The sequence below is a fragment of the Poecilia formosa genome, unplaced genomic scaffold, assembly GCF_000485575.1.
Source record: "Poecilia formosa unplaced genomic scaffold, Poecilia_formosa-5.1.2 Scaffold116, whole genome shotgun sequence".
In the NCBI taxonomy this organism is placed as follows: Eukaryota; Metazoa; Chordata; class Actinopteri; order Cyprinodontiformes; family Poeciliidae; genus Poecilia; species Poecilia formosa.
The window spans coordinates 1,675,533-1,685,060 of NW_006800055.1; positions in this window are offsets into that span (position 1 = coordinate 1,675,533).

Consider the following 9,528-nt stretch of genomic DNA (forward strand, 5'->3'; position numbering starts at 1 on the left):
ATATTTTTTGCCCTCATTTTTATTGTGGTTGTTCTTATTTATCTTATACTCCTAATTTTTCAAACTTTGCCTGATTTGTGAATGTGCACATCGTATGCCTACGGTCTTTTGGTTGACATGGTCTACACTGGTACTATATTAAATATTTTATTTAAAAGTGCTTTTTGAGAGCTTAAAAAGATCCAAAATCAGTGTTTACTTCCTGATCATGATCCAATTTTTTAGAAGACTATTCCACACACTGGCAATATGTAATATCTATGCAAATATTTCTAGTTTATCTTGCTTTATAAGACTGAAATAGGTTATTCTGCCTGACACAAAAAATAGCTAAGTGTTGCATCACTTAGCAGTGAAGACTTTAGCTCTTAGATTATTTATTGATTTCTATAAAAGCCAACTAGATGACAGTTGCAACTACTTGCTTCAACTTGTACTTAATGTGGCTCGGGAGCTCAGGAATCATTCTACAACTTTTGTCTAACTGACAAACTTCAACTTGCCCTGTTAAAATAGTAAATATCATGCAGTCTTAAAGTCAGATACAGCATATCAATGTTTTTCAGTTTTTACTGCATGCAGAATTACAAACAGTATTCAGCAGCGTTTCTCTCCAGGTTATCCGAGCATAACAAATAATTCACAGCTATGTGCACTTTGATTTTTGCGCTCTAACAAGTAGGATGGCAGCTAATACATTTCAAGAGAAATGTAATTTTGATTGGATACAGCGGACACACAGATATTAATTTCTCAGAGGGCAGGGTCTGCTGTGGGGCATCAGATAAAAAGTAATTATGCCCACATTTAATCTGAGATCTTCTGTTCTGCAAATATAGGCATATAGTGGGTTCATGTAACCGGGTTGAATTAATATCTTGTTATAATTACAAAAACTATGTTGATGTCACCACAATAGTTCACAAATTTAACTGTAAATACTCTTTAAAAAGTCAGTCTTTTAATTTAGAGCATGTGTAAAAGCTCATTTTAATTTTGTCTTATGTCTTACTCTTTTGTTTTATATATATATATATATATATATGTTTTTTTTTTTGTTTTTTTTGATATCCTAACCTCTTCTTTTGTAATATTCTCTTGAGGGAGAGAGGTCTAGCCCAGTTGATTCATAATTTTTTAAAACACATTTTACCTACATCATGTATGTATTAATTCTGCTCAGTAACACGACTATCTGGACATAATTAGCTTTTCTGTCCACTGTCATCACAGACGAAATGGATGACATGCCTTTCAAGAAGATGTCGCAATAGTTGGACAGCTAAGTAGTAATATAGTATCTAATCTATACTGAAATTCACAATCTCCACAACAGAAAAAGTAATATTTTTAACCCTCTATTCTTTTTGTAAATTCAACTTCAAATTTATTAAACTTTTTTTTAACTTGTATTTATAAAACAGAGCTTCATGAAATATTTAAATCAGTGCAAAAGTAATATCTTAGAGTTGATTTCTTGTTTATTTTAAATAATCAATACTTGCCACTTGCCATTTTAACAATTCTCATGGCTCTATGGTTCTTTGGAAACATATAATACATCCATGCAAGCACTTAGAGAGAACATCTGAAGCAAAGACAAAATAACTATATATTAAAACAGGATTTTTCAAGTTATATCAGTCTGGAAACTCATATTTTAGCTACACTGTTTTCTAACCCAGACCTGTAAAAGTCCCAGATGTAGGAAAGGCCATCAGCTCTGATGATCCTCTCTGCTAACTTAATTGATATATTTTGTTGTGGATGAGCCAAATGGCAGCTGTTAAGTAGGTGATGGCTAAACAACCAGACACTATGTTGGTGGACTAAGCAGAAAAGAGCGCCGTAGTAACAGATTTGGCAATCCGTGCAAGCAGTAGCATCAAGAAAAAGGAACATGGGAAGTTTGAATAACAACAAGGTCTCAAAGAAGAAATAGAGACATTTTGGAAAGTATTGAACTCAGAGGAGCTGGTAGTTAGTGTTGATCTTGGAGAGCTAACCCTCATGAAAGCATATTATCTAATAGATTCCAGGGGTAACCTTTTAGATTTCTGTCTTGAAGAGTTCAGACCCAGAATCAGCTAAAATACTGAACAGAACATTCAAGAATCTGACATGACATTTTTTGACAAGTAGTGGAATTTACTCTGAATAGTCCATATGCCTTCACATATAATTTGTTTTATGTGAAGGAAAGAAAGCATAGCAGCCATCTGTCAGCCTGAATAGACTTGGGGGAAAAAACAACTTCTTTTGACAGTGTCATATAAATCTGAAGAAAACAATATGCTGTTTCAAGTGTGTCTTCAGTGCTGTGTTAAATCAGAACAGTAATTGCAAAAGAAGACTTTTACTGTTTAGACATTCCCGTTTGAAAGTCAGTGACTTGGCTGATCCAAGTTGGGCTGTGTGGTGGAGCAGTGGTTAAACATGGACTCTGTCTGCACATCCTCCCTGTGTGTACAGTATGTGGGTTCTCTCTAGGCACTTTGGCTTCTTCCCATAGTCCAAAACATGACTTTTAGGTTCATCTGTCTCACCCTGAAGTGTGAATTTGCTATTCTTATGTGTCGTGTATTTCTCCGTGGTAACCTTGTGATGGTCTGTCTTCTTGTCTAGGAGGTGTCAGCCTGTTGCCTATTGACGGTTGGTGATAGACACAAGGAAGCATTAAAGACAGCTATGCTTCAGATGTTTTCAAATTAAGCCCCAAAGAAATGTTTAATGTCATATTATAAACATATTTCATGGACTCAATTGCTTTATAAATTTAACTTAATGTTCCTCTGGTAACCAATGTTATCAAAATTATCAAGCTACTTCTACTGACAGATGTAGTGGAGTCTTGGTTTGAAAAAGTCTGAGGCATAGATACAAATCAGGAAGTACAAACACGATCCCACACTGTTAGTTTAATATACTTTGTCACATGTAAGTCCACATGTGTGTCTTTAGCATATAAAAAGATATTCTACCGGAGATTTAGACTTAAGTTGTTACTGAAGCTCTGCGTGTGGTCATATCCAAGTGTGTAGCACCTGATCCGTGGCTATAAACCTCTACTTCAGTCTTCAAACTTCACAGGCCAAGAATCAATTTTCATGTCTCAGACATGCTCTTGTAATCCATTTCTTCCCCTAAAACTGCAGAGTCTTAACGCAAACCTGAAATTCTGTATAACATTATGCTGACAAGGTCAACTGCTGCTGGGCTACTTACCATTTTTTTAATTTCTTAGAAACAAAATATCCTGGGTTTGATTTCAGTTCTGGGTGGATTTTTGATTTGAACAATTAGAATTGCTTGCGAAACAGAAGAATATGACGAAGCATTGAAGACAAGATTATCTTATATAATTAATTAACTGTGAAAGTATTAAATATCAGAGTCACAGATAAAACTCAATACATTTCTCTGCACGGATCATTAAAATGAAAAATCTACGAATGTGTCATTTTATAAACATTTTATTTGTAAAGGAAATAACTTAAAATTAATAAACCATTATCAGATGACAGATATATTTTATAGAATTTTGATAAGAAACAAATTTTATTTATCTAGATTTTATTTACATTTCTGAAATACCAGTAACCTAATTTGAGCCATAAATGCATTGGTAATATTTGTTTCCCTTATCACCTTTAAATGGAAAATTCTTCCAAATGGACTCTCTGATCCTTCAGGGTTAACCTCCTCCTACTTCCTTCCACCAGTGTAGAGGGTAATGACATAAATCATAACCGATGCCCTCCACGTGCCAAATCTCAACGAGTGTCAAAGAGCTCATCTCTGCACTCCCTGAAAATCATATGCTCAGTAACATTTTTTCCCCTTCTGACAGAACAGGGAAATCGCTGCTTAATTACAGACTGTATTATACTGTACCTGGCTTTTTTTTTTTTTTTGAAAAAAAATTGCACTTGCAAATTCAAAGACATTTTGCAAAGCGGGCAGATGCATTAATCTAAATGCCACAGCCAACCACCCCCATTTCCTCTCTGCACACAAAACAATCTACAATCTGTTTTCCCCCCGGTGACTCCTCCTGACTTATGCAGAAATGAAATCTTGCAAGAATAATTTATTACTTTCATTCGCACTGGTGAATCTACATTTTGCCTCATATGCTCACGCGTCATTACACTTACAGAGATAGTGTAACCTGGCTGACATGTCTTAAGTGTTCGCTCTCAGCATTGAGAGTAATCCGTGCAGTTATAAACTGATTCAAGAAGAATGCCACCAACAGTGAGAATATCAGGGCTCTGACCCCTGAAAGGGTCACTGAACTCCTATGGTCAGTCATGTAGAGTCCAGTTCACAGTATGTGTTTGGTTCATCTGGAGGACTGCAATGTCATGCCTTACAAGGACACAGTGAATCATGATTTGGTGTGTGAGTCATATAGTTACTGGTTATTTATTTGCGTTAGGGTGAAAGATACATAGCACATGTATAGGATATGTACTAACTGAATGATTTGCTGAATGCATTAGAGGACTTTTAATCTCTCATTTTAACAGCTCAAAAACTATTTGTATTATTTGCTTATATACGGAGAGTGCAGACTGTCGAATTACAATAGGTAAATAAATTATGAAACAATTATTGAAATGTGTCATTCATTTATTAAAACTGGAAACAAATAATTATTTGATATGGAGTTAATTTTATATCCCTCAATAGAATTTACCTATTTCATTTTAAAACTAGATATACTTATTTCATGATGTAATAAATAATTTAATGTTCCTGTGCTGAAGCACATCATGAATTAATTTAAACTGTCAACTTCACCCATCAAACTCAGTGGCCAAGATTAGGGCTGTTTCTATTCTTATTTTCTGGAAATCTGACAATATCTTCAATAAATTGTTGCAAATTATGTAATATAAACTATGAGTCAGCAACTCCAGCCTCTACTTTGGTCTGAAATATCTCCACTAAGTGAGAAGGACACTTGCATAGACTTCAGGTAACTAACACCAGGTAACTTCTTGTGAACTTATTAGAGATATTTCAGGCCAAATATTGAGGCTGTTCACCCAGAGTTTGTGGAAAATAAATTGTAATGATTGCATTATGTGATCAAAGTTATTTCTGCACTTTCCAGAGAAGATCTTGACCTCACACTCATCAAATTTGGAAGAAGTTTCCTTGATTTGCTATTTGAAGCAGCCAATCAGATTTCAGGGTGTCTGTAGAAGCTACCCTAGCCACGCCCACTGAGCTTAATTTAGAATCATGAATCATGAACATCATGAATTGATTTTGAATTAATTCATAATGTGCTTCAATATGGTAATTTATGAAATCATGAAAAAAATGTGTAACTTAAAAAAAAAAGAAAAAAAGGAAAATCTTATTGAGGCACACATTATTATTTATATTTATGATAAATTCTGTATTTATTTCCCTTCCAAATAAATTAATGACACATTTGAATGATTATTTCATAAGTTATTTATGTATTGTAATTTATCATTCTTCCCTCAATAAATCTACACCCATTTAAAAAAAAACAACAAAAAAAAAAAAAAAACATTTGTTTTGATGTGGATATTTGACCAAATGTGACAGGGCTTAGTTGATTGGGTGGTTCTACTAGCTACCTTTTCCAGATTTGTCTGCAGGAAAAGAACATTATTAAATGTATTATTATTTTTTTATTTATTTTTTTAACATGCTGGACACTTCCCTCTTGGTGACAACAGGGGACCAGTACTGACTAAGTCAACATCAGACCACTCATACATGTGTTGTCATAATAAGCCATCTACTTTAGTATAACTAATCCTTCCAGACTGAATTAGTTCAGTGATCATGGACCAGTGCAAGAAGCTGACCACTTTCCTGTGAAGTCTGCTGCCTTCCTGGGGTTCATGTCCCTTCACACATCAGAAGCTGTTAATTTCTAATGGCCATAACTATAGTCCTCATGCCGTAGTCAAATTGTGACTAGAATGTGCGCAGATGGGGAGTGAATTTACAATTTACCAATTTGTTACCAACTGTGGCAAATAGTTTATGTCCTCACAAAATAGGAAAATGTATTTTTAAAATCTCAGTCTTTGGTCTTGTAAAATAATGTAAAATAAATTATCTTACAAAGGGACTCATACTTCTTGAACTTTTTTTTTAAATTATTATTTTGTTATGACGCAACAACAAACTAATTTATTGTATCTGCATGTTATATGATAGACTGACACTCAGAGCATCATGCTGGGAGGAACATTTTTTTCAGCAGGGACACTAATCAAAGTTGATTCAAAGGTGGAGCAAAATATAGGTTAAAACTGGAATTAAAAAGTCTATAAATAGACTGGGTTAGAGGTTTAGCTTGCAGTAATGACCCTTAGCATTCAGTGAGAGTGACATGACTAATCCCCAGGTAAAATCATAGCTCCACAATAAATACACAACCATGAACAACTAGTTAAGTATAACTTTGCCTGAAAAAATTAAAGAATTACGAATATTTTGGGAGACACAAAATAAACATTTCTCATGCCAATGAAAACATATTAGAAGATTTATTTTTTAACAATTCATAATATTATATGTAAAATATGTCTCAAGCCTCAAGAAATATATCATACTGCATTTTTTTATACAGAAACCAAAGCTTTCACAATATTGCTTGTTATTTTTCTAATTCGCAATGAGTTCAGTTTATTGCAAGAAATATGAATGAAAACACTGATGTAAATATTAATTTCATATTTAGCTATTTTATAGTGCCAAAAATAAAAACACTTAATTTCCCCTCAACCTCATTACAAAAAGAATTGAGACTGAAATGTAATTTTTTTTTTCTTTTCATGAATTTAAGTTGGTACTGTCAACACAGACTTGTCTTTTACAGAAATATTGTTCTGTCAAATGGCTACTGCAGGTTTTCTGTTAGATCAGTGGAATGAGATTTGTTGCTGCAAGCAAGTGTCACAACACACATGGAGTTGTGGACTGAAAGGTCACTTCGTCCCACACCGATGCTACAAGTCATTGCCTTGAGACAATTGAGACCTGTATGTATGTCTGAAAGGTATTCTGGCAGAGTCAGGGTCAGCAATCTGAGACAACAGTCTATTTTTTGCTGTGATTATAGCTATTACATTTGCTGGAAATCCACAATGTGAACCAGTGCAGCAATTACACTTACACACACACGCACACCTACACACACACACAGACACACACAAAAACAACTGTGAATTATTGTTGGTTATATCAGGCAATGGCGATAATGAGGAGCAATGATAACAATATCTGTGGTGAGGAAAGGGGGAGAAATGCCTTCTATGCATTCTTTAAAATTAAGTTTATTCATGGTATGTTTCTTCTTGTACTATAAGCAATTTTTGTCCAATCAATAAAAGCGACAGCCAAAGTGTTTATTTCCCTTGCAGGTAAATCATTTCAAAATTGGCTTGATATTAAGACGAATCCCTAAGAGGATCTACACTCTTCTGATAGTGGGTGATTACAAAGCAAGCTGTTGCAACCCTCCTTGACTTCATAAGACCAATGTTCCCTTTCTAATTAGGTCGTTATCCCCCCAGGACACAAGATAATGGCTAGGTGTGAATTTAATTTGGAAAAGGATTTTACTTTTCATCCTGGGAATGTGTTGCATGCGTTGTGCTCTAGGTGACCTAAACCAGTTCATAAAGCTTCAGAGTCAAATAGGAATTAGCTACATTATTAAAGTGTAATCTTGTCCATATCCCAGTCCTACTGGTGCCCCAGGGCAGAAAGATAGAGGTATACCACAATTGAGTACAGACTGTGAGTCAATATAGTACACAAATGTGGCATTCAGAAGAAAAAAAAGCAACATAAAGTAGTAGCCTATATGATACTTACTTAATCAAATTTGATTACTAGTTTGGAAACAGTAATACCTTTGATTACTTGCGACTGAAAAAGTGATCAAACTGGAGTAATATGTTACTGGCATCACCGGACAGGCTACTTTGCTCACCAGAACATTTTTAGGATTACCTACATTAGAAACAGTGTCTCACAGTCTGTTGCAGAATCATAGATTTTGATCTTGTTTTGTTTCCTGTTACACTTCATGGTTTCATGGCAAACCTCATAAGTTTTGCCCCCTTTCTCATTTTTTTAATTTTTTTTTTGGATTGAAGCTCCTCGATCCTTACCCAAGGCAAGAGTTTTGCCATGGATGATCTCTTCGTGTCCTTGGCCCTCCCTTCAAAGGTTTTAGTGGAGAAGAAAGAGAAAGTAAGTAGAAGCCAGAAGTAAATGTAAAAGTCATTTCTAATTGCCTCTGAGCATTTCTTTCAACTCAATGTCAATTAAATATGATTTGTTAGACAGTCACGTCATTCTGCTACACCCTATTTGCTTTATTTTGGCATCCCTGGCAGGTGAGCATTAGAAGCATATTTGACAGCCTATCTCTTTATTTAAATTTATTTTATGATGCAAAGATTAACATGTCATTCTGCCTTTTGACATCACAGATGCCTAAAATGGAAAAGGGGGCCAGTGGCTACTGGTGGTACCAATTATTGCCCCAGATAATAAAATATCACCTTGCCCTACCTTTGACACTAATGCAAGAGATAAACAAGTTCATCCTCACAAGCTCTCCACGCAAGCCTCCTCTCTCTCCTCTCTGGTCCTTTCTCCTTCAGGCATTTTAGAAAGCAGCACATTCTTCAGCATATTATGCTGAGGTGGGTCACACAAATGAGGATAGAGGATAGTAGGTACGCAATAAAGAAGCTAACTAAGCTTCTGATACTCTGCAAATCATGGTTGTTGCTTTATGACTGGATTCTGTTGCACAATGGGCAGTTAAGGCCAAAGTTTCAGTTTGATTCTGTCACAAATCTTTGAACACGGTAGGTGGTAAAATATTGTTTCTGGCTTGACCTACTTCCTAGCGATAAAATGTGGTTGAATCATTTTGGGTAGATCAATAACCTTTGAAGGTTTTCACTGGAAGGTCTGTTAAAGTTTTGTCAGCTTTACAATTTAAGACTGATACTTTCGGCTTCCAACTTCAAAAGAAGGGCTTGATCTTACTGTCTCGTTGGTACAGGAAACTACACAGATGTTCTAACTAAGGAAGAATGTGTGCTGGCATATTTGCCCTTCAGATGTCTGTTGTGGAATAAGAACAAAGATTAAAAACAAAAAAGTATGAGAGAAAATATCAGGTCATGTTCTGCCTTTTGAAACCTGGGTGGAATGAGTTTTTAAAAAGACGTATTTGACAATCCCACAAAGTGGCTCACAAGCCTGTAGCAGACAAAAAGATTCAGTATTTTATTCTCTCTTCCCCTGTGCATTAAACTATGTTTTTCATCAAAAGGGGTTATTGTTGCTGAGAAAGGGGTTTTGATAAACTTTGATTTTTTTTTATTTATTTTTTTTTATTTAGGCATGTGGACTTACCACAGTCAGACACAGCTTACATTTTAAAGAATACATACTTTCTCCTGTCAGTAAATTACCATTTGATTTTAAGCTAGAGAACAATTG